Raw genomic sequence first — 27,094 nt, 5'->3', positions numbered from 1 at the left:
ATGAGGCTAGGAGAAGATGTGTCTACGCCATTGCCCGAGTAATGGTCAGGCCTGATGCTTATGCAGGACACGCCTATACCATTGCCCGAGTAATGCTCAGCATTAACGCCATTGCCAATTTTACAGCCCGAGTAATCTTCACGTCTTACGTGAGACATGTCTATACTGTTGCCTGAGTGACACTCGGGATAAACACTTTTAGTTCTTTTTTACAGGAGGTAATTGGGCTTTCAAAAAGTATTAAGTTCCCGATAGTTTGGTAATTTCAAATTGGGCTGAAAAATCATTCCCTAAGATTCCTAGTTATGTAATCTGGTATCCTCAAGGTGGCAAGATCTAGCATCTTCTGTTGTTAAGTCTGACATGCTCTCCAGCTCAAAGTGATGTAGTGTGATAGTGGCCTTAGGTGACATGTTGAGTTTAGATGGAGTTGGTGGCACAGCTGAGGTGAGAGGGGCAGGTGCTGTCCACCATTATGTCTTCTAGGGAAGCCTCTCTGGCACTGCAAGCAAACAGTGTATACAGTATATGAAAGTTTGGGTGAGGAGAAATATGCTATGTGGCAGTAAGACATGGTGGATGAAGATGGAATGATTATCAGTCACAGGCTGGACTGGTGTAGTAACACAGAGAAGCTATACAAGTAAAGGCAGAGCAGAATTTTTTTTCTTATGGTAGTGTGTTTCTTTAATGTGGGTATGTGATGTCTGAGTTGATGTCAGGTGATTGTTGTGTCTCCAGGATGTCTTCTATGACGTTAGTGCTTTGATTCCTGGAGATCACAGTAGTAAAGAGTAGATGTCACATATTGGGTTCATCCTGATCTGCAACAAAGAGAGTCATGGACTGATTCTGGACTCTCTGTGAAGCAGGCAGCATCCTGAAAAACTCCAGGATTTCACACGGGTGTCGATAAGCATGTAGGCTTGAAAGTAGTATGTGGAAGAAAACATATACTTACATTATTTTACCAAATAACTTGCTGTCAGTGCAATGTCATGCAAGCATGAGGTGTGTTTGTCCAGCAACAGTATGTGAGGAAGGGGCTGTAGTGCACAGTATACAGTCAACTCAAAAAAACTGAACATACATTACATTCATATACATTTATACTGCATATGCTGGGGTAATTTCAATCTGCCCAGTTTAGGGTCACTGGGAGACAATGTGGACCTTGTGCCGATCATTTTCAGGGTGCAATCGCATAGCCAAGCACAAGGGAGTGGGCTGTACGCAATTCGGTAACAGAAACATATTAATAATTATGTGTTTGGTTTTTTTTTTTTTTTTTTTTTTTTAATATTTTTATTTTATTAATTTTCATTGTAATCATTCCATACAAACAGATCAATTTATAACCCAACAAATTTGAAGACAAATCAAACCCCACCCCTGAGAAGGAGAGCTTAGCTAAAGGAAAATTGCTTTAAGCTTTTTAATAAGGCAACATTAGACAAAAGAAGGGGAGAAGTAAATATCTATATAAATAAGAGATGGAAAAGGGAGTTAAATGCAATAATAGTTAATTCTCTTATTCTAAAATAATATTGATTAAATCCTGCCAAGTTTTGAAAAAATTTTGTACAGATCCTCTAACTGAAAATTTGATTTTTTCCAATTTCAAATAATATAAAACATCAGTTTCCCACTGACTTATAAGAGGAGAATTAGGATTCTTCCAATTTAACAAAATAAGTCTGCGTGCCAAGAGTGTAGTGAATGCAATCACCGTTTGTTTGTCCTTCTCCAATTCAAGTCCATCTGGAAGGACACCAAACACAGCTGTTAGTGGGTTAGGAGGGATTGTGATACCAAGGCTGTCTGAGAGGCACTTAAAAATTTTTGTCCAAAATGATGTTAGTTTGGTGCAGGCCCAGAACATGTGACCCAGTGAGGCAGGAGCTTGGTTGCAGCGCTCGCAGGTTGGATCCTGGCCTGGAAACATTTTGGACAGTTTTAAGCGAGACAGATGAGCTCGATATATAATTTTTAGTTGAATAATTCTATGCTTTGCGCATATAGAACTCGAGTGAATTCTCTGCTTTGCTACCTTCCACTCCTTTTCTGATATATTGATTAAGAGATCTTCTTCCCAATGTCCTCTTGGATCTTTGAAAGGCAGGGACTCTGATAAGATTTTATATATTGCGGAAATAGTGTTTGTTTCCTCGGAATTGAGCAGTATTTTTTCCAGCATTGTGGAGGGTGCAAGGTGGGGGAAATCGGGCAATTTCTGTTTAACAAAATTTCTAATTTGAAGATAGTAAAAGAAATGTGTAGCTGGGAGGTTAAATTTTGAACGTAATTGTTCAAAAGATGTAAATATGTTGTCTATATAAAGATCTCTGAGCATTTTAATCCCAAAACTTTTCCAGGTATTAAAAACTGGATATACTTGCGAAGGTTGAAAGAGGTGGTTCCCTTGCAGAGGTGCCACTGATAAAAGATTTTCCATCTTAAAATGCTTCCTAATTTGGTTCCATATTCTGAGTGAGTAAAGCACAATTGGGTTATTAGTATATTTGCGATAACTTTCATTTATTGGAGAGCAGAGCAGGGAATATAAAGAAGTACTACAGGATTTTACTTCTATTGCAGACCAAGCCTGTGTATGTGCATTTATTTGTGTCCAGGTTTTTATGGCTTGTATGTTTGCTGCCCAGTAATAAAACTGAAAATTAGGTAAAGCCATGCCACCTTCTGCCTGAGGTCTTTGTAGGGTCGCTCTTCGGATACGTGGGTGTTTTGAGTTCCAAATGAATGAGGTTATTATTGAATCTGTTTAAAAAACGATTTATTGATATATATTGAAATGTTTTGAAATAAAAAGAGAAGTTTAGGAAGGATATTCATCTTAACGATGTTAATTCTTCCGGCTAGAGTGAGATGAAGGGTTGACCATCTATGCAAGTCTTGCTTAATTTTTTCCATACAGACGCCAAAATTTTGTTGATAAAGAGCTTTATGTTTACTTGTGATATTTACCCCTAGGTATTTAAACTGATCTGCTATGGTAAAAGGTAGGGTGTCTAATTAATTATTATATGCTTGTGAGTTCACTGGAAAGAGTATACTTTTATTCAGATTAATTCTAAGACCAGATATCTTTTGAAATTCTGTTAGTGCTGTTAAAACAGCAGGGACAGTGTTTTCTGGGTCCGATATATATAAGACCATATCATCTGCATATAAAGAAATTTTCTGTTCCAGTCCTTCTCTGACAATCCCCTTTATCTGATGAGAATTTCGGCAGTGAACCGCCAGTGGTTCAATAGCGATTGCAAACAACAGTGGCGACAAGGGACATCCTTGTCTGGTACCACGTTCTAGTTTAAAGTAGTCTGAGCAAATTTTATTAATACAAACTGAAGCTTCTGGACTGGTATACAGTAGTTTAATCCAAGCACAAATATTCGGGCCAAACCCAAATTTCTCCAATGCAGTGAAAAGGTAATTCCATTCGATCATGTCAAATGCCTTTTCTGCGTCTAATGATAGTAATATCTCTGGGGTGTTTGATTTTGCTGGTGAATATATAACATTAAACAAGCGTCGGAGATTTGAAGATAGATGTCGGCCTTTAATAAATCCAGTTTGATCTTGTGATATTACCGAGGGCAGCACTTTCTCCATCCTTCTAGCTAGGATTTTTGAGAGTATCTTAACATCATTATTCAGGAGTGAAATTGGTCTATATGATGCACATTGTAACAAGTCCTTATTTTGTTTAGGAAAGACGGTGATTAATGCTTGTCGAAATGTTTGAGGTAGTATTTGGTGGTCTTTAGCTTCTGTAAATGTTACCAATAAGAGTGGAGCTAGCTGAGTGGAGAATTTCTTATAAAACTCTACGGGGTAACCATCAGGGCCTGATGATTTCCCGCTTTGTAGTGACTTTATAGCGTCTAGTAATTTTGTTAGCGTTAGAGGTTTATCTAGTTCCTCAGCACTTAAAGCATCTATTTGTGGTATTTGTGAATTATCCAGAAATGCATTAGATTGCGTGTTGTCTTCTTTGGGCTCAGTGGAATATAAAGACTTATAGTAATCTCTAAATGTGTGCATTATTTTATTATGGTCGATGATTTCTTCTCCATTCTTGTTGGTGATTACTGGTATTGCATTGTGAACTTCTTGTTTATGAATTTGTTGAGCTAAAAGCTTATTAGCTTTTTCTCCGTGTTCATAGTAATGCTGTCTAGACTTATAAATAAGTTGTTCAGTTTCTTTAGTTGTTAAGATGTTAAGTTCTGTATGCAGGGCCTGCCTTTTCCTGTGAAGAGCTTCACTTGGACGCCTGGCTTGTTCTTCATCTATTCTAGTAATTTCATTTCTTAGCTCTGACACTTTCTTGGTTTCTAATTTATTTCTATGGGAAAGATATGAAATAATCTGGCCTCTTAGGAAGGCCTTTAGAGTTTCCCAGAGTGTTCCTGCAGAAACCTCTGTAGACGTGTTTGTCTCTAGGAAGAAGCTGATTTGTTTGGATATAAATTCTGTGCAGTTCTCGTCTGCCAATAAAAGAGGGTTAAGACGCCATCTGCGAGGTGAGTACGAGGGGCTTATTGATTTTAGCTCCAAGACTAGAGGGGCATGGTCAGAGATAACAATTGTGTCATATTTGCATGATTTAATTGTAGGCAGGAAATTATTATCTATAAAAAAATAATCAATTCTTGAGTAGCTATAATGCACTGGTGAGTAGAACGAATATGTTCTTGAGTTTGGGTTAAGAAACCTCCAGGGGTCTGATAAGTTGTGATCATTTAAAAACTGTGTAATTATCTTTGCAGTATTAGATGTCGTCCCCCCTGTCACGGGAGTCCTATCTAAGAGTGGATTTAAAACACAAAGTCCCCAGCCATTATAATTTTATGAGTGTTCACATTGGGAATGGATGCAAATAGATTTTGCATGAATTCCTTATCATCAACATTGGGTGCATAAACATTTATCAAAATCATTTTACTGTTATATAAGTTGCCCATGACCATCACATATCTCCCTTCAGGGTCCGACACTACCTCTGATGCTACAAATGGAACTGTTCTATGTATGAGAATTCCCACCCCTCTAGTTTTCTTTATAAAGCTAGAATGGAACATTTGGCCAGTCCAGTCTTTTTGTAATCTGAACTGATCCTTGGTTAGTAAGTGGGTCTCCTGTAAAAATACTATTTTAGCGTTTAAGCCTGTTAGGTGAGAGCATACTTTCTTTCTCTTTAATTCGTGATTCAGGCCTTTAACATTCCAGCTCACAAAGTTAACTGTCCCATCATGGAGACATTGATTCTGAGTTTTTAATGTCATTTTATAGTTTTAATTGGTAATATGGCAGTTTTAATCTTAGTTTCAAGATTCCCCAGGAGTTGTTGCATGTTAGCCTGTTGCTGCATTGATATTTATAATTATAAGGATTATAAGAATAGATTAAATATAACCTGCTCTCCTTCTCTCCCCCCTTTATCCCCCCACCCCCCCATTTTGCCTCCCCACATGAGGCTAGACCCCACTTCGCGATGTTCCAGTCCTCTGACATACGAAGAGACAGAGCACGTCCAAAACAAAACAAACCCCACCCTGCAGCGGCGTTACAGAATTAAAACAGAGATATCTTTTACAGTTAAATCCTTAATACTATCTGCCGAAAATGTTCTCATTAACAATATTTAAGCTTGAAATAATCTTCAGTGCTTTTAAGTTAAGATATTAAGATTAAAAAAAAAAAACAAAAAAAAAAAAAAACAACCCTGGGAGTGATTTTAAAAACTAGTCTAGGATAAACCTGGTAATTCATACTGTAATAGTATAATGGTAATTGTATAAATAGTAGAACAAGCATTAAACCAAGGGTATGAAGTTAAACAGTCTACTTTAAGGTATAGTAAAATAAAAAAAATAAATAAAAAAAAATAAATAAATAAAAAAAAAAGGAATAAAAAAATAAATAAATAAAACGAATCCTACTTTAATCACTTCCACATTTTCACACTCACGTCTATAACTCTATAACTCTGATTAAAACATAAACATATAACATATAAAGTCCAGCTAAAAACAAAAAAAAAAAAAAAAAAAAGAAAATAAGATGTATAATTATAATACCAGTCTCTTTAAACATGGATCCAGCGACCAGATCATAGGTCTTTCCCGTGCCTTGATAGAATACGGCTCTTTAATTTTAATTAACTTTCAAAAAAGTGTCGGAAACAGCTTCTTTAATTCTTTTTCAGCTTCTTCTTTGCTGAAGAAGATATAATGTCCATCTTGAACTTCCACTTTCAGTTTGGCAGGATACAAGAGGCTGTATTTGATATCGGCTTCCCGTAGCATCCTTTTAATGTCGTTGTAGGATCTGCGTTTTGCAGCTGTTGATGGTGAGAAGTCGGGAAAAATACGAATAAGATTATTTTCGAATATAATCTCTTGCTTGTGTCTGAGAAGTGCCATCACATCAAGCTTACATCTTAGTCGTTCGAAGCGGACAATAAAAGACCTAGATTTAAAGGCGCTTGGTATCTTTGTGCGATAAGCCGTGGCTATCTCATTGTCGAGTTTAAAGTCATCTCCAATTATTTTAGACAGTAATTCTACTGCAAATTTCACTGGGCTTGAGCTTTCTCGTTTCTCAGGTATACCCTCAATTCTTATATTATTTCTTCTGCACCCATCCTCCAGGGCTGCAAGTCTGTCTCCAAGTTTTTTGTATTCCGAGTTCGCAGCTGTGGCTTTTTCATCGGCGTTAGATGCCATTTGTTCCGCTGTTTCCACTCGAGCCGTGAGTCCCTGCTTAACGTCTTCCAGCTGATCTGAAACGTCATTAATATGATCATCAAGCCTTTTCAGTTTGGAGTTAGTTTCTTCAATGTGTTCCACTAATTTCTCCAACATGCCTTTAAAGTTCACGTCGAAACGTTCAAATAGACGCGTTTCCTTATCTTTGTTATCCTTCTTGAGCTCAGTGGCCACCTTCTTAAGATCATTTGTGTTATCTTTCTTAAGCTCCTTCATGGCCGTAACTATGGCAGTGGACTGTGTAGCGATCATCTCTTTCTGTGTAGCGATCATCTCTTTCAGTTCGGACAGTTCGCTTCTGCTTTCGTGCTCCGCAAGTGAAAATGCAGCTCCTGTTACAGGCTCGCGATGAGTAGATGAGAGCACGTCCTGCAGAGCCCTTTCTAGTCTCGAATGATCCTCAGAAATCGGCGATCCCTCGCGACCTGTATCACTTGCGCCTTCGCTCCCATTTTCACTCTCGACTGGAGACGATACAATGGAGCGGGGTCCCAGGAATTCTGCGCACTCTTCTGCCTGTTCTAGGTCAGTCTCCGTGATGCCATACCTTACACTTGCACTCAGGCCGGAAGTCTGTCCGGACTTCGATGCAGCTTTAAGTTTCTTTTCCGGTTCTTTCTGACTTTTCTTCTTGTTACTCATGCTTGTATATTGTAGTGGAAGTTCCTTGCTCGGGTTAAATACAGGATACCTCTAAATAATATGAAATACGTGGGAAAATAAAGCCACTGCTAGCGGAGCTCTGCTTCAGACGTCCATCTCCTATAAACGGACGAAACCAACTCTCCTGGTTTTAATCCAGTTATTAGCTAAAGAAATTCTCCAACGGTGTGATCTGGTGGCGCAGCTCAGATTGGGGATGGATGTTATTTACTTCACAAAAGACTAAATGTATTTACTTAATTGAGAAGTATGAGGGACGTTCAAAAAGTTTCTGCACTTTTTTATTTCTGTTTATTAAGAATTGCAAAAACAAATTACATTCCTTTTTCTACATAGACACCTTGCTTTGCAATGCAATTTTCCCAGCGTCGTACCAACTTTTTAATGTCTAATTACTACTCCTCCCGCTTTCACCGGGAAATTCCAACGAAAATATGAGAGTGCAGAAACTTTTTGAACGTCCCTCATATTACTAACAAATTTTAAGTATTTACTGTTAAAACAGGCAAGAATACTCAGTTTAACGGGCTCAGTAATATTTATCCATCTAGAAATGCAAAGGCACATGCAAATCCCTTATGGTGCTGTGAGGAACAGCTCTGTTTATCATTCAGCCTGTTTGTGAAAACATCCGTACTAAACTTTAACCTGATTAAAACTAAATGTAGCCCTATAACTTTTGTTTAATTCTTTTCACTTGAGTGCAAACTGTGTACCTTAATCTGTCCATCAACAGCTATTACTGTAAGACCGAGGCACGAGTGTGTACAACCGCACCAGCATTTTTTCTTCTAGTTTCAGGGAGTTACTTGATTGAGGAAAAGGCATTGACATCCTATAAAAATGCTTCCAAAACGTTTCTTTGCTTTCGTTTACCAGCATTTTATGAGCACCCCCTTTGAACCACAATGCCCAAGAAAGGCCCACAAGAGCAAGGGGAGAACATATAAAAGTTAAAGATTTGACCTAAGGGAAAATAATTGGGAAAAATAAGTACCACGCCAACCGCTAACCAAACAAAAAAAAGTTACAATAACCATAAAGTCATTCATAGATGGCACCCTGGCACAGTGGGTAAAACTGCTGCCTTATGGCTCCAGCTCCCAGGGTTTAAATTTGTGCCTAGCCATTGTCTATGTGTGGAGGCTGCATGTTCTTCCTGGATGGATTTTCCTCCAGGTCTGTTTCTTTCCCCATATTCTCAAGTGGTGCAGGTTCAGTTGATTCTAAATGTGCCTGATTATGAGGGAGTGCTGCTGTGTGCGCATTTGTGTCCTTTGATATTCTGGTTTTCCATACAACTTTGTGGCCAGTGCTACCGGAATAGGCTTTGGCCACCAATGACCCTGAACTGGATTAAACAGGCTACAACATGGATGTACGTGTGATAAAATACAATATTCATCCATCTTCTAGCCTGTTTACTCCAGTTCAGGGCAATAAGAAATGGAAAAGCAACCAAACTTGATTTAATATGGAGCCTTTCATACGAAGTACTTTGAATTTATTATGAAGAATAAGGGATTTACATGAATGTGACTTCTTTTGCTCTATATTTAACTGATTTACTGTGCCATCACCTTTATGTTGTGGATTTGTGGTTTTTTGTTTTCCTACTCAATAATTGTCACTCTCTTCCTCTTATCGCTTTGTCATGCAGAACAGATTATACTGTGCTACATGTGCCCGCATACCACACATCTTGATCATGGGAAGGGATGGCAGAGGAATAAAAATGTGGAGCCTCTGAGCAAAGTGTAGGCACATAAGCTAATTACCATACGCTTAAATCATTTCTACACCTTTAATGATCAATTATCGAGTACTTAACAGAGAGCCGAAATGGCACAGGAGGTACACTGAAGTCCACACTTCCCCGATAGTCTTTTAGAAACATCTCACTTTTTTGCATTTAATTTTCTTTCTTTCTAAACCTTTTCTTCTTTCCTTTTACATTGTCAGTATCAGGGTGGAATGGTGTATACTGCTGCTGCTGCCTCACAGCTCCAGAGTACAGGGTATTTTAGTAGAAAAACAACAGTCAAGGAGGAGGCGAAGTGCATCAGGAATCATAAAGGGGAATTAAAACATGCAGACAGTGAAATAGCGGATGCTTTAAACTTGCATTTTACTGAGGTCTTCACCAGTGGTGCAGGGAAGGGTGGCTGGGACCAGGCCCACCTTGATTGGCCATTGGCCCAGCCAATCAATTCATTGTATATGAAATAAACTGTTAAATTTTGTAATTGATTGGGTATTTGTTATTTTATCCTTCGTTCAGTTTTGAAGTGGTATGTCAAATCCAATTGGTTTACTGAATTTTAAATAAATAAATGGGGAGGTGTTACGGTGTATGTGAAACCTAATTGGTAGTAGTCATTAGACAATTAAAAGAACCTTAAATTGCTTAATCAAGTATTTTTGATGAACACCAAGAGAGTTTCTTATTTTGAAGGATTATTTCTGACATGGCAAAACAATCGGAAATATCAAAAATTTCAAAAAGCCTCATTTAGCTATATGGAATAAATATCCAGGATGCAGAATACACAGTGTTTCTTCAACAAATTAACTGAAAAGTGGAAACAAGACAGCAAAAAGTGTCATCTCTTTTGGAGGTGCTGACAACTGCCCTGCAGACATTTTCCCTAATGTTAATGCTTTGTTGCATGCAACGGTCACACTTCCGAGTACAACTTGCAGTGTTGAGAGAGTTTTTTTACCCATAAATCGGATCGAGAAGTGTTTGAGATCATCAATATCATCAGATCGTCTGAGTGAATTCACTACCCTATCATTTAAACACAATCTTGCTAGACTGTAATGAATTCATCAACCAGTTCAATCCAAAGCCCCAATGCCTGTATCAGGCATAAAACTTTACAGAGCACGTATGCAATGATTTTGTATGTGTGAGTCTACCATGGCATACCAACATTTGATTTCCTTGATAATTTTTGCTCAACTTTTGCATAGCCCTAATAATTCACTTATGTGAATGTACCATGTGAATGTATGAATAAATTTATTTTTTGGAAAAGTGCCCATATGTATCCTATTAAAAACTAGAACACCCATTTTTACACAGGCCCACCCTAAAATCTATTCCCGGCTACACCCCTGGTCTTCACATGTGAGAAAGTGGATAACCTTCCAGCAATAAAAGGACTACTAATGAGGTACTGAGTGAATTGGAAATTGTAGAGAGAGAGAAGTGCTGTTCTGGTTTAATAGGCGTAAATCAAACAAATCACCAGGACCAGATAAAGTTTATCTTCAAGTGCTTAAGGAGGTTAGTGAGTAAATATGTAAAGCCTTGACTCTTATTTTTAGAAAGTCACTGTGCACTGGGGAAATTCCAAAGAAATTGAAAATATCCTGCTATTTAAAAAGAATGTCTTAAGGTGCCACAGTGATTCCTCAGAACAGTGTCATAGGAGGACCATTTTTGGTTCCCAAGAGAACCATCCACATGAACCTTTAGATCCATAACTGGATCCAAAAATAAAAATTAATAAACAATACCATATTTGTAAAATTCAGATAGACTCATGATTTTAAAAGAAGAGTAAACACAACTACATGCAGGTTTTCTTCAGGTTTTATTATCCTGCTGGGAAACAATTTTTAGACATTAATTCTTAATTAAGACATTAGACACATTTCTGTGTCTTTGTGGGTTTTCTGCTGGTTGCTACTGTTTTCTTCCTACATCTGCAAAGACATGTAGGTCAAATTTACCTGCAAAGCTAAAATGGCACTTTGTGTATGGCATGGTGATTTGATCTTCTGCTTCATGGACCAGCATCCTGGGTTTGAACCCTTCCACCAGTAATTATCTATGAGGTTTGCACTTTTGTCCCTTTTCTGTTCTCCTCATGTCTCTGTGGGTTTCCTCCAATAGTCCAAAGACACATGGGTCAGTTGGATTGGTGACATAAGTTGGCCCTGATACGTGTGTGGGTCACACTACAATAGACTGCTCCCGTGTCCAGGGACTGTCTGTGCCTTGTTTCCTATGCTTGCTGGGATAGTCTCCATCCTCCCCCTGTGACAATGCACAGGATTAAGTTGGCTTCAAATATGGTATTATCAATCTTTTCAAAGCCCAAAGAACCAATTTCATATCCAAAGGATCGTTCCCAGAATGAAACTGATCTTTCTCATGAAATGATTCAACAAGAAACCACACAATGCAGTAAACTGCCATTACAGGACTAGTATTTTTAGGAGTGCAGTGGTCAATCGAAAAGCAAAATTTAAAAATGAGGTAGAAAGCAGAGGACAAGATTTTTCTAAACACTATACGTGATATTTTCAAAAAATATATACATATACAGGTAGTTATCGACTTACAACTTATGCGTCTGACGACCATTCGATTTACAACCACTAACCATGTCTCACAGGCAAGTGACAGTTTTCGCCATGCCAGCTCCATATGTCGTGACTCATTCATCTCAATCTCAGTTTATTACCTGCAGCAGTTTCAACTACATTCACTTACATTTGCCTTACAATTACAGGAAAAAAGGCAATTGATCTCGACATAAAAATGAAGGTGATTGAGCAGTATGAGAGAAGAAACAAAGCAAATGAGATCACAGGTGACTAAGCTCTCTCTTTGTAATTGGTGTTCACCACAGTGCAGTACTGCTGTGCACTGGCTTTGAATCTGGTTAACCTCTGAAACTTCTGCGTTGTGACTGACAATGTGCAAGAAGGGTCTAGCTGCAGCTTGCAATACCTATGACATAGATCAGGTAATGCCTACAACGTCAGTCACAAAACACCCTTTGAGTCAGATAACATTGCCACAACCCTAATCTTAACCATAGTGTAACGGGACCCTAATGTTAATCATAGTCTAATACGATGGCCGTTACGTGACTGACGTTGAGGGTGTTTCATGATGTTGGGGCATTACATGACTGACCTCATAGGTACTGCAGTCTGCAATTACACTATGTTGCAATGTGCTGCTTCACGTGAACAGTCATGAAGGGGTAATAAAATCACACTGAACTCCTTTATCTGTTGATGTTCATTAACAAGCTAAAACGTTAAAACAGGAAAACATATGAGTGCTCACACTCTGCCGGTTCAATTCCTCCTCTCACAGTTAACACAATAAACACTGGGATAGGCTCTTGGAAATGATGCAATATAACACAAAGAAAGGATTCATGAAGCTGTTAAAGGTTCAGCCCCCATACAATCAATAGTAATGAATAAACAAAATAAAAGAATAATTTACCAAAATAAAAAGATAGAAAATCTACACAATTTGCTAAGAATGATGATAAAAAGGATATAAAACAAATATGACTTAAGGGACTTATTACACAATACTAAACATACAATCAGGTTTGAATACATATACCGGTCCGTCTTACGTCCAGATCGATTTACAACTGGTCTGTTGTAACCAAATGTAGTCACAAGTCAACAACTACCCGTATAATAATTTGAACAAGCCGTAAATACTGCAGTTATGACTAATTAGCCTAGCCTTACAGATTTTTTTATACAAAACAAATGATCAGACTCAACATGACTACCCAATTATATGGTTTTAAATTATTCTCACATACTAGTGGTGTTTGGTCTTAACATCTAAACTACAAAATCCAACAATAACATGAACAACAACAATAATGATGATGATGATAATAATCCTCAAACTGTAGCATAGAAGACACAGACATGACAAAATACAACTAAACAATCAAAATGGAAACAGGATTGGAGTTTTTGAAAGTTTTGCTAAAGGCTGATTAATTCAAATTATAATCATCTCCCAAATGGGTTTACATTAAAATGATAAAACTTGGCAATTACCATTTTCTGTTGTTCACCACCAAAAATGAGATTCATTCTTGATACACTAAAGCAGTTCTCCATAGTCCATCTATTGTGGGAAAACTGGGGGGTCGTGCATTGATTGGATAGTTACACTGCATATTTGCATACACGAACATACAGTAAATAGGAATATTGTGAATAGATTCTTACTTTAATATAATTGCTATACTTTAATTTCATTGAATGTTGCAATTATATAACTTTTTCAGTTTATTTTTTTAATATAAATGGCATTATATATTAATATGATTGTTACAAAGTTGCCTGAAATAAAAAAATAAATACAAATATAACTAGGCTGTAACCATCATTGTAAAATACATCTTGGGCTGGAGATTTAAATAGAAAATTAAATAAACTACACAATATATGAGAAAAAAAAAATTCATTGCAATGGAGACAACTTTCTAGAAAAAAGATGAACACAGAAATAAGTAATTTAAGCCTGTTAACGCAGTCCATATCCATCTTACTCTCTGAAGTCGCACTCATCATGAGCAAATTTTTGTAAACAGACGTTGCTATAAGTAATCAACCATCCCTCGACATTGTCAAATTGTAAATTCACTGTTTTGTACCCAAATCTCCATGCTTCGCTGACCCCAGTCCTTGTCTACAGGTTTTTGTGTACAAGTCTGGCAGTGATGATTCTACTGAAAGGTGGTGGGCGCCATTTATAACTGCGCCTAGGGCAACAAAAATGTTCGCGCCGACTCTGCATAACACCGATGCAGTGGACAACAGGACCCCTGCCGGCGCGAACAACGCTAAACACCGGCTGGTGGATCCTCCTCTCAGGTCTTTTATGTTATTTAGTGCGACCCCGAAACGATCAGTTAATTTATCACCTTTTAACTCCGCTATAAGAAAAAAATCGATTTCGTGCAGATGTGATGTTAAACTCTCCAATTACTTTGTTACATTCATTGTACTGCATTATTGTACTAAAAGGAAGGCGAATTTGACCCGAGAGAAAGTTTAGGTTTTTTTTTTCCTACTTCAGTCCCTGTATCTATTAGTAATATATGCGCTGTTTATAATGGGTGAGTATGAACGGTTTGGTGCAGGCGGAGGAGGGAGTGTTGGGAGGCTTAATCCGGTCTTAATTGTGCTTCATGATTATGATGCTAGAAATGCATAGTGTAGCATCCCTTTAGGAAAACGATAATAAAACAAGAATACTACCATTAAAATCCTGGCCTCTGACGATTCCCAGCAGTGTTAAAATCGGCAATTAAATACACTAACATACTTGGAAATATGTAAACCGCATCTATGTCCTCACTGAGGAACAAACAAGAAATAAGCGTCCAAGTAAAAATGACGGATGAAAAGGTAGCAGGCAGTTAAAAGAGGCTTGCTTTCAAAGAGCGTTATCTTTCCGCTGACATCCGTCTCGGGAGGCTGGTTAGCAGACGAGCAGCGAGAGGGTTTCAATTAGCGGTCTAATTGTTTAACAAAAGTTATGACTTGTGCTCTTTTGTGATTAACCTTTCCACTGAGGCTTTGTAGCGGCCCCCACTTGACGGCTTCCTCTTCCCATTATTGGAAATTTACAGCGCAGCTGGTGGGCTCGGCCGTGGTGAGATCGCACCTGACAGCCCTCTGGCACTGAAAAGGTCAGCGTGGAGGGTTACGCCGGCGAAGGCTCGCGCGACATTGGAGGGTTGGCGAGTAAACAACGGGAGCGTTTTGCGCACGCGCTCTGTGTCTATTAACATTTCCGATTCCGATAGTTCTTTGAATTATACAGTGTGAAAAGTCACACGTACTGTACCTTCGAAGGAAAATTACCATGGAGTGCATAATGAGCTCGCAGCATTTAACCTGCCGGCTGGCACACTCTTACCTGCTCTGACGGGAATCGTTACAGACTGAGGTGACGCGTGCTTATTTACTTTTTGATAATGGAAGACATAATAAAGTGTACGTAACAAAGATTGTAGCTGTCATAAAAACGAGGCAGCAGACAGCCGTGTTAGACAATATATTCTTGTTGTTAAGGGGGAAAAAAACGGAGATATTGGTGTTGCTGAAGCCTTTTCTCTTTTTTAAGTGCTACTAAAACTAAATAGCATAGAGGTGACTTAACGGTTATTACTGCTACTGCCCATCGGCTAGACGAATCCGGGTTCAACTCCTGTACCTGTCACTGTCTGTACTTATCTGCAACTTGTTAATGTAGAAAAGGTGGCTTCAGAAGAATAAGTAAAACATGTGACAGAGTGAATTACAACTACAGAACCTCAGGAACTTGGATTCAATTCTTGACCAGCATGTTTAGCTATTGTATCAGAGGTGTCTGTAATTGTAAAGGTAGCTTCACAAAATAAATGGTATACAACTGAATTAGGCAGTGATTCTGCCTCTCAGCAACAAGGACATGGGTTCAGTTTTCATTGCCATTGTTGTTTGTGTAGGATTTGCACATTCTGCCAGAGCTGCCAGCATAAATGTAGTCCATAATGCAAATGTTAGCTTCAGAACATGTGATCCCTATTCTCAAGAAACCCTCTCTCAACCCACAGCACTAACTGTTATATGATCTTTCTCTGCCATTGAGAATTGAGATTAAGTCACCCTTGCTCCTGTCTGAGACTCTACAAGGTGACTTACAACATTTATGATACAATTGCAGTGTCATGAATGGCAGTTGCAGTAGTAGTCTTGTTAAGTTTACAGAGAACAGTGAAATTCTTACCTAGATACTGTATATGACCAACCTGAAATGTGTCACCAGTCTCATGCGTTGTAGCAAACAAGAAACCAAACAGACAATCCCACAACATTCAGCAGAACATGCAAGTCAGGCCATCTGATGAGGTAACAAAACTGATAAAAATGAAAAATATATCATCACACCCTCCTGTACTTTATATATCCTAATTAAGAAGATATAATACATAGCAGTTATGAAATGATGGGGGCATCTCCACTTCAGCCTTGATCAAAAAGTAACAATGATGTAGTAGACTGCAGTGGAACAGTAAGAGTAGATGGGATGGTGTGCCCACTTGCCCTGAACCACAAAGCTGCCATATCCTTCCACTCTCCTGCTAGTGGAGCACGTCCCTGTTTAAGTCCAGGTCACACTAGACATTATGACCAGTTGTAGCCTTCATTTACATAATCTTAGCGAGTCCATAACCCAACTACTTTATTACTCAATCTTAATTCAAACCAGTGTGCATGAGAGCTGACAATCAATAGGTTCACATTTGGAAGGACAATGCATAGAATGCAGCGCTGAGGAATAAGGAAGGTGGGTGTTTTGGACCTCTCAAACAGAAGAGAAGCTTGTCTGTCTGATGTGTCATGTTTTATGTACCATGACAGAATAGAAGAAGAAAAAAAGGGAAGAGATTGCGGGCTGAACTCTTAGTAACTGTTAATCCTTCACACAGCACCGGCTCTATCAGACAGCCTGTTATTGGCTGTAATAAAATGGGCCATGCATGACTGTGTTGGAAGGTTAGCATGCGGTCACCGAATGTGGCCGCTCAATGATTTTCAGTCATCCTGCAACGATTTCAGCAACCGCAGTCGGCAAGTCTGACATGCCTCACTGCTAAACGTCACGTGATGTGCTTTATGCCTCCTGCACTGCTAGCAGAGATCAGTCTCTTAAACCCCAGCTTGTAATTATAGACATTCTCTTCCGTTTTCATATTTTCATGGCCAGATAGCCATGGTAGCTTCCCACCGACCTTGCCTTTACAGTATACAGGAAGGTTCTGAGATTTTGCTGCTTCCTTTGGACTACCTTGTGGACCTAAGCCAGCCCCCCAGTACCTCCTATGACATCATTCTGACTACTTCCAGAGCAACTACCATATATACTCGCGTTCAAGTTCTCCCACGGATAAGTCGGGTCTTGATTTTACCGTATAATTTCCGGTATTTTATAATGTCGGTTGTATAAATCGAATGCGGAAAACTCATGCTATTGGTCCAAGAGATTATGATATGCTAACGCCCACCTGAGAGAGTAACCACGGAGCAAACTGCCTTTTTTTACGTATTGTGCCTACATGACCACACAGTAATGCCCAAAGTATTCCGAAGCGTTGTTAACACTGATTTGTGTTTTTTGTATCTCACACCCTCATACACCTTTACCATAAGAGCATCCCTTATCTACGATGGAGCGTTCGATCAGAAGAATATATGAAGCTGGTTTTAAATTAAAAGTCATTGAAGTGGTGTCATAGTAGGTTTTGTTATTTTTAATGTCGCTGTTCTCTGTGCCCACTGTTATGGACTCAGGCAGACCAAGTATGGTACACAGGGGCACCGCATCTTCATTTAGAATTGCTGAGCCAAGCACAGGACTAGAGAGCCAAAAGACAACTGGAGAATTGAATAGTCAGCCTAAAGACAGACTAGTGTATTTCGGTCCTCTGTCAGCACATTATCCTTCTTGGAAGAATGAGAACTGTATGTAAGCATTGTGCTATTCCTGTATTTTTGAAGGTGGGGTTTGAGTCCTTTCCTGTCCTTGTTTGGATCCAAGAGGAGCCTGCACATGGAGCAACCCAAATATAAGGATGGATCTACAGCCAACACTTTGAAGCTGCCGGGTGGAAGATTATGTCTTCCGTCTGAGGCCGGGCAGATGATTATGTCTTCCATCCGGTTAAAATTCTTTCAGCGTGGCAAACGAAAGATGGCAGACTGCGTAGGTCAAGATACCCACACGTTTGATATGTCTGTCATAAGCTTCCCGTTTGTAATACCGCATGAACCCGTCAATAAAGAGCTAGATTATCCTTTATGCTTCTCGTGTAATCTTGTAACCGTCATATTGCATGAGGGGTGGGGATATTACCTTTTTTTATTTTATAATTATTTAAATTCAGTTTAATTAAAATGCCACAGTTCAAAAGAACACATTTCCAGAGAGCTAATGCCTCTTAAGGAAACAAGTGGTGAAAGAAATTAGTAACTGCGGTGCTGCAACAAAATTTGACGTGTCTGAGAAACTGGTGCAGAGATTGGAGGAGGTAAGAAGATGTAAACAAAAAAATTAAGTGTCGCATTTTTGAACGGGCGTATAAGTCGAGGTCTGATTTTATGATCGATTTTTCGGGTTAGACTTATACGTCTGTATATACGGTACTTCTAAAGCACCATTTACAGTAAAAAGTGCTGGCAGGTCCTGCATACACAGCATGGTCACAACACTCATTACGTGTATGGGTCAGTCACATTTGCAGGTAGGTCCCCACATTGACACTTGGTGGGACTATGCAGACCCAAATTTGGCCTTTCCTGAAATCTTTCCTAATCATGTGCCCTTTACACCACGGCCAACCTGTTATCTGTAAATCCATATATACTGCACAGTATCTAGTCATGGGTGTGTGGGAATTCAATATTGTCATATGTCTCATGGTATGTCTTTTCCAGTATTTGTTATTACTTTTTGGCAGTGATATTTACAGCATGTGTCCTGCCAATAAATTATTCTTTAATGATCGACAGAGATGGGGAGACACTGTTTCAAATAGCCTTACTACAGAAATCTTGGCATTCTGCTTTGTGAAGATGCCGACGGAATTTCTCTTTAAATGGATGGCAGGTATTGCAGCTCCTTTTAGACTGAATCAATGCTGTCCTTTCACCGTGGTTGGCTTCTTTGTTCGTTGTACCATCCTAGCAATCTGATGATCCCGTAAGGGTACCCCATCTGGCTTCACTTTTTTCATCCTGGCCTCTCTTGTTCACATATCTTTACTCGGCACTTTACATGTTGGTGGGATGTCTTCATTTGCCTGATCACTGAATGTATTGCATTGACACTCTGATTGGACAGCCCAAACGTGTATCCACCGTTCGAGTCCTTTTAAACATTGTTTGAGCAAAAGAGAGAGACGTGGATGAAATATGAGTAAGAAGTACACCATGTGAGGAGTTTGCAGGTGGTATCCATAACCTTTTTAATGATGCACTCTGAAAGGCCCAGCTTAATCACAGGGAAGTAACCTTGGGCAGTGAGCTTTTTCCCATAAGGCTTCAGGAACTGGAAGTATAACTGAACAAATGATATGGAAACAGGGGTAAGAAGTACATCAGATAAGGTGATGTATTTCCTATTAAAAAAATTAAGCAAATCATTTCAATAGTTGTTGTTTATCATGGAGCCAGAGAGTGCTGATGTGTTGTGTGATGGATAGTCTCACAGGGCCAGATTCTCAAATGAGAAGACATGTCTGGGGACAACTTGCTCTAAGACGAACAAAAAGGTACGATTAGCCACCGGCTAAAGCAAAATCAGTGCGAGAGGCAGTTAAGTTTCAGGGCTGGAGCTCCGCTTTGCAGTTTGCTCATCTACCAAATAAGACACTTCTTTCCAGAAGCGTCCTGCTTTTATAGCCTGTGGACCAGAAGGGGCGGGGTCAGTTGCCCACAGTGGGCGTGTTCTCAACACTGTAGGTGGAAAAGGAGAGAAGGTGGTTTAGCTACTGCACCCCCTGGAGTTCTGGGGTGGTAGCACTTACCTTTGACGAGCCTGGAAGGCGAACGCGTATATATATATATATATATAATGTGACAAGTGAGTCCTTGTCTTGCATCCCAAAATACGAGTATCAGTACTTTAGCAAAACCAGCTTTATTCAACTTGAAACAGTAACAGCACAGTTATTTATTGTAGTGGGATCTACCACTCTCCTATACACAGACACCGCAATCGGCAGGGTCGTGGCCAGGTTAATGGCCAACTAATACTGTTCCCTGCATTTACAATATTCCTTGCATCACCCATCGATGGCAGGCGCTCATAGTGTGACCACGATCTTTTAGGATTTGTTTTCGCGGCATGCTGCTACAACACTGGGAGCCTGCGGTTGCCCCGGCGAGCACAGATGCAGTGATCGCACTTCGGGATGCTCTTCAGTGTGTCGTCCCATTGGGGGGAGCCCCAAAAGAGTTTAAAAATCCATCCATCCATCCATTATCCAACCCGCTATATCCTAACTACAGGGTCACGGGGGTCTGCTGGAGCCAATCCCAGCCAACACAGCGCGCAAGGCAGGAAACAAACCCCGGACAGAACGCCAGCCCACCACAGGGCGCATACACACACACACCAAGCACACACACACACCAAGCACACACACACACCAAGCACACACTAGGGACAATTTAGAATCGCCAATGCACCTAACCTGCATGTCTTTGGACTGTGGGAGGAAACTGGAGTGCCAGGAGGAAACCCACACAGGGAGGGGAGAACAGAGTTTAGAAATCTTACAATATATATATATTGTAAAGCTGAAAGTTGGCAGGATTGTACATCTATTTCAGCAGGTATCTGCTAAGAAATGACATTCTGATATATCAATATTTTGGCATAACCCCCAACCCCCACTAGAAAATTATATACCCCATAATCTAAAAAATGTTTTAACAGATTTGAATCAAATTTGGTGATATAGAAAAGCCAAAATTACCAGGCACTTGTTTTTTTATTTGTAAAATCATTTTTTATGTGTTGATATTTATTAAGATTATGCCATCTCACATATTCTGCGCTGTGCTGAGAGTGTGCTTTATGCAAACAAAGGACTCTGCAGAAGCAATTGATGGGCCATGTGAATAGCACCACTAACCAACAGAGTGGATGGATGACTGAAGATGGGCAGAAAAAGAGACATGATCATGTGAAATGGAAAGAGAAAGTTTGTGTAAGTTCAAGGAAGATGCAGAGCTCAATGGTTTGCAATTGCTGTTTTTTGCTATTGACTACCGGCACACTTAAATCCATATGAGCTTTTATCTTGGTTATCTGTCCTGCTTTGTCTAAATCCAGCCCCCAGTCGTGGCACTAAAAATTAATCACCAATCCAAACCAAACCAGCTCTTCAACTGCAGGGCTGCAAACTCCAATGGAAACCCCCTAAATCTTAAATAGAGCAATACCCCAGTGTTCGTCTTAGATAGTGGCAGTTCATTTCTAACAAGCAAGCCACAGATTGTGTTTGAAGCTAATCAATTAAACTAATTGTGTGACTTCTAAAATTAACTGGCTGCTCCAGTGATGATTAAGGGTGTCATATCATAAGGGGTGAATACTTATGCCACCAAATATTTTGTGTTTAATGTCAGTTTAATTCATTAGAGTATTGTAGGGAACAAGAGTCAAATGATGAGCACTTAGCACAAAGCAGCCCAAGAGGGGATTTGTAGTGTGCCCACCCATACTTGCACACAGATGCACCACTTGACCTAATGTGGAGAAGTACTTAAACACAGGGTGAACATGTGAACTAGACACAGACAGTGACAGGGCCAGAATTTATACCCTGGTCTCTGAATCTGTTATATCACCTATATCATAAAGCATACTGTATATGAGTAATCTATATATATAATTCACTAAGTCCATGGCAAGCAAGACGCACGCAAGACAGAGCCATGGCCGCCAACTCACAGAGCCCTGCCCACCAACAATTCACTAAGCAGCCGACCATGGCATGCAAGACAGAGACCATGGGATACGCACGACAGAGCCACACCCGCCAACTCACAGAGCCCCTCCCACCAACTCTAAGACCACGGGATACGCACGGCAAAGCCCCGCCCACCAACTCTAACCCTCCTCCCGAGTCCACCCTCGCTCTCAAGGCATGCACACTGCCTACTCATGTGCCAGCATGCAACACCTCACCAAACACCGCCTCAGTCGCTTTCGTCTCTGCTACAGTCCACATGCACCTCTGAGCCACGTTGACTTTTCATTGTTCTTTTCGGTTCCAGCTGCTTTTCTATATATAATCCAGCAAGTCGCCCAACCATGGGATATGCACGCACGCAAGACAGAGCTCCGCCCGCCAACTCTTACCCTCCTTCGGCGTCATGGGGTATGCACGACAGAGCCCCGCCCGCCAACTCTGACCCTTCTCCTGCGTCCACCCTCGCTCTCGAGGCATGCCCACTGCCTGCTCATGTGCCCACCCCCAACGATTTCCGACAAATACTTCCTGTCATTAAGCGTGGCTCCCGAGCACTTACTGTCGCCGGTTGCATTAACAAGCAACCTTTGTGGTGTCACATGCATGTACTTACACTGACGACAAATATGACAGCTCTTCCTCACGAACAAGATTTCACAAGACGGGAAAAAACGGAACACCTGCAACATTACCTTCACATTGTTTTCCTTTTATTTCTGAACCCGTTCAACAACTATGTGGCGACATCGACTTCTCAACTGTGACTCCGGAACAACTCAGTATGCGAGCTATATTAAGCGTCACCAATGAAGACTGGCTACACCTTAATGAACAAGTACTCAAACTTATTCCTACCGACGAAGTAACTTTCACCAGCATTGACTCCATCTTTACAGACGATCCCGCACATCAACTTTCATTCCCCGAAGAATTTCTTAGCAGTCTTACTCCCACTGGCATGCCTCCACATAAACTCAAAATTAAAATTGGTTCAGTCATCATGCTTCTCAGAAACCTTATGCCAGCAAGAAGTCTCTGTGATGGCACTAGACTGACTGTTACCAGCATTCACCGCAATGTACTAGAGCGTACAACAATCATAGCTGCTACCTCACAAACTGTCCTTATTCCCCAGATTTCCCTGACCCCATCAGATTCAAATTTGCCTTTTACTTTTACACGCAGACAATTTCCTGTTAGATTGGCCTTTGCAATGACAATTAATAAGGCACAGGGACAAACTTTCAAAACAGCCATCAATAAATAATTATTTGGCATATGCTACGCCGCGGGTTGGCTAGTTAGTATTAAAGCCCTACAACATCTTACTCAATAATGAAAAAATGACATCTAAAAAGTGCATCAGGGGAATGTGTTTTACTAGTTTACAGAAATAAATAAATATTAAATACATAGAAATACATTGCAATGTTACGATCTCTTCTGAGACAAAGTATCCTTTTGTTCCTGTACAAAATGTAACGATGCTAAGACTGTACACCTGATGGTTTTCTGCCTGAGACGCCTTCATTTTGGTGTTGGCTTGGGTGATGTTACCTTCCTACAGTCTGACATGGATGCAGAGCAGCACAGGAGTCAGCAGTTCACTTTTACTGTGTCCGTAGTGTCCCGTGTCTACTTGGAGCCATCGGAGGCTTGAGACATCCTCCACTCCTCCACATTCCTGCTGGACCTGAAGATAAACGAATTAGCGAGGCAGCTGCCCACATTTCTTCTTTTCCTCCGTAGCTTGCGTTTTGGCGTGAAGCATCTCTGACAAAGGAACATGATGAAACAAAGGAGAACACAGAGCTGGCAGTGCCCTGCCTGGAATGCCCAGAGGAGCAGAATGGATGACTCTGATTTGACTTTATAGAGGACAAATAGCTCTACTATCAAAGGCAGCTTGAAACAGACAGCAGCAGAGGTCACCAATATGGACAGACCCTGGCTATACTGTCTGCGGGCTTTCACTTTGACCACTAGGCTTGTTTTAGATGCACCATTCTGGCATGGAGTTACAGTGCCAGGCATTACTTCAAACCTCTCATGTAGGAAGATCCTAACACAGAGACAAAAGAAGGAAGAGAAAAGTTGTGTGGAGACATAAAGACACAACACAAGCTTGGGTCCATTTAGCAAAAAACCTGATTGTGAAGAGGCCATGGTGGTAAAGTAGAGAATATTAAAGCTGAAGTAGCACAGTAGGGAGTCAAGTAGTGTCAGCAGCAGGAAGACAGAGTAGAGGAACCCAGCGGCTCTTTGCTTTTTCCAGATTGGTTCTGACTCGTCCAACATGTAAACCACTGCTGGTGTGAGGTAGTGCAAGTAATACGCAAGACAGGAAATTCCAGAGGGATCGTTGCACAGAGAGGCTGATGCAACCTGGTCACTCACATTTCTATACCAAAACTCTTCCATTGTGAAAGGCCCTGAAATTGGTGATGATGCATCTGCAACGACAGTTCAAAAGGACAAAGAGTCTAGTCAGCTCTGAAGGAAGGATCATTAATAAAGATTAAAATGAAGAAACATAAATTAGACAAAAAATAGAAAGCCTAGATCACATGTGGTCATTTTGATGACAACAATGCATTAATGCTGTACCCAGTCTATAATACAAGATGAACATGTATCACTTTCTCATAGCCACATAGCACAGTTTAGGATCCTGGAGGGGGATGAACCAGTCCTGGTAGCACTGGGTAAAGAGGAGGAGTAAGTCCTGGACAGAGTGCCAGTCCGCTGCTGGACATACACGTGCACACCTTGGGGGGGGGGACCCCAGGCTGAGAGGGAGAACATGTGAACTCTGTACAGATAGCTTCTAGGGGTGAGTTTCAAAGTCAGTATCTGTGAGGTACTGCACTAAATACTGAGCCGCCATGCCATAACAATGCGTGCCATACCACATGTGTTATTAAAGGGCTTTAGAGCTTAGTGACTAAAGCTTTTGGATTTAAACCACAAGATTACAGGATCTGATCATGTCTGCCACCCCTTTATGATTGTATCCATTTATATCAATTCATCCATCAAATAAAAAACCACTGATTCAAAGTTGGCATCAGGGAACATCCTAGTAACACTGGGTGGGACACAGAAACAAACTCTTGATGGGGGTTCCACTTTTCTATCTGTAAATTTAACTGAACATTTAATTTAACTGCTTGTGATAGATAGATAGATAGATAGATAGATAGATAGATAGATAGATAGATAGATAGATAGATAGATAGATAGATAGATAGATAGATAGATAGATAGTGCCTTTCATATCTATCTATCTATCTATCTAACACTAGATAACATTGGAAAGGTCTGAGGTGATATGAAGACTCTTGTTTATCATGCTGCTGGAGAATGACACGTGCTCCATGACGCTCTGACATGGATGTAAGATGATCACATAATATGTCACATGATTTATGTGTCTCATGACCAGCAAATGGGCATAGTAACAGGAAACAATATGGCCACATCAATGAAAACTCTGCACAAAATGATGGTATCAGGAAGATCTAATAATGGTTGGATGAGGGGCGAAAGGGATTTTATGAACAGTTTGTCCCCCAATGCAAGGCAGTGTCATAGCACTGGATGTACTCCCAGGTCCAGCATAAAGGGGGAGCCTCAGCTCCCTCAGGAACAGAATCGGGAGGAGGTGAATGAGACTCACAGAGGTTATGGTGGAAGGTGCTTGTTTTCTTAATTATATTGTGTTTGTCAGCCTTGTATTGTTTTGTGTTAAGCTATGTTTATAAAAATACATTTTTTACTTATTTTATTATTATGAAATTGTATTCAGCTGAGTTGTGTCTGTCTACAGCCTACAATGACGAGCAACCATAATGTGAACCACAGGAAAAGAGGTGACGAGGGCAGAAGGACATAAACTATCTGGGTTGTGGACTGCTCCTTTTTGGGTTGCACAGGGTTGTGACTCACCGATGGGTTTAATGGGAAAGAATCACATATGGTTTGCAGTTTGCAAAGTGCCTCATGATGGTTTGCCATGGGCAGTTCAAGCAATCACTGACTGTTGATGGCAATTCTGCAAAGGGGTTCAACTAAGGATGACCCGCTTGTTCCATACTGTGCCTAAGTGCGATTACACTGCACTTAATATTAAGGCTCTGGCACGCTTTCATCATGACCATCCAACTTTTTGTAAAGCCAAAACAAGATCCGAGCTCAGAGTGACAGCATGCATGTCAAAATGATCTTCCTTATTTTGTGGTTGTTTTTTAGTTCGCGTAGGGCAGGATAGCATTCTACCGTCTTACAGATTTATTGAGTGCAGCATTTTGCTATTAATTGTGCTGCACATACAAGAAGATTTTTATGGAAACAAATGATGTTAAGGGAGAAATTTGCAGGTTTTGTTGCCAACTACAATTTACATTCATATGTAAGGTGAGAATAAAAACCTGTTTTTAGCTCAAATGGTATCAAATGAAATGAGAATTGCACTATCTGACTTGTCGTATCATTGACGTCATGTCTGTTTTCCATGCTCGGCCACATTTAGCGATTGCTCAGTTCCCAAATGCTACTGAACTATGCTTGGGCCCACCTCTTCCAAGTGACACTACGCGATCATACTAGTCAAATGAGCTAGACTTTGGGGGGTGTCCCAGATGGATGGGGAGCCTACCCAGCCAGGATGCCTGGATGGTCCCCGTGATGGACAATACCTTCCCTGGGCCACGAGGGGGCAGCCGCCTGGGGCTACTTATGGGCCACTGGACCGGATCTGGGACACTCATCCCTACCGGAGGACGTGGTCACCACCAGGAGGCGCCCAGACAGCTGTGAGGTCCTGGATGGCAGCACTTCCGCCACACTAGGAAGTGCTGCCGGAAGAATTCCCAGGGGCACCCGGAATGCGTCCAGGGGGAGCACCTGGAGCTCATCCGGGTCGGTATATAAGGGACCGCCTCCCTCCAGAAGCTGAGCCAGAGTTGGGAGGAAGGAGACGAAGCTTGTGAGGAGGGGAGATGAGGTTGGAAAGAGAAAGAAGAAAGAGTGTTGGAGAAAGGCATTGTGGTGCTTAAAGGAAATAAAAAGAAGCGTTTTGGACATTCTGGTGTCTGTCTGTCTGTGTCCGGGGGTATGCTTTCCACAGGGGTTACATGCGGACCGACATGCTCAGGCATGGAACAAATTGCCAGTGTAAGTACACCCTAAGACTGTTGGCAGCGAATCTGCAAGGGAGACCCCCTGTAACTCCGATCTGACTGTCATCACGGACTGGGTCTCAGAGACAATAAGGACAAGATTAGTTTGCAAGAAAAAAAAGTTTAAGAAATACTA

The sequence above is a fragment of the Erpetoichthys calabaricus genome, chromosome 11 (genome assembly GCF_900747795.2).
Source record: "Erpetoichthys calabaricus chromosome 11, fErpCal1.3, whole genome shotgun sequence".
NCBI classification, from domain to species: Eukaryota; Metazoa; Chordata; class Cladistia; order Polypteriformes; family Polypteridae; genus Erpetoichthys; species Erpetoichthys calabaricus.
Note: the sequence above shows the minus strand (reverse complement) of the source record.